The following is a 509-nucleotide window of genomic DNA, read 5'->3' on the forward strand; positions in this document are numbered from 1 at the left end:
AGTGCTGGGGCGGGCAGGGGCTCAGCAGCCACCATGTCACCAGCAGCAGCGTGGTGGGACCAGGGCAGCACTCGCAGAGCAAACGGCTTTGCAAATGACCCTGCCATTAATACACAGCAAAACTCAGCCTCTTTGCAAAGATAGCCCTCTCCTCCCTGCTTCTGCCGAATAAATCATTAACTGCAAAGCTTATCTGCTCAGCCCGAACAACTCAGGATGTATTTGGGGAGTGAAGCAAGGCAGCATCAGCCCCTCTCCTGGACAGGGGGTGAAGGTAGCTGCGGGGATCACTTGCTGCCTTGTCCCCGCTTGCACCACACGGCCCAGCGTTAAAGCAGAAGCACCGGGGCCGTCACGTCACTGTGGCACCAAGCGGTTGTTTTTCTGGGTCACCTTGCGCAGCCAGGTCACCGGGAGGAAAACACGCCGCTACGCCAGCGCGCCGGGAGGAAGCCGAGGAGAACCACGCCACGGTCCCGGCGCGCGGAGGCGACTGCCCGGGGCTGCCG

This window comes from Fulmarus glacialis, unplaced genomic scaffold (assembly GCF_000690835.1).
Source record: "Fulmarus glacialis isolate BGI_N327 unplaced genomic scaffold, ASM69083v1 scaffold24898, whole genome shotgun sequence".
Taxonomy (NCBI): domain Eukaryota; kingdom Metazoa; phylum Chordata; class Aves; order Procellariiformes; family Procellariidae; genus Fulmarus; species Fulmarus glacialis.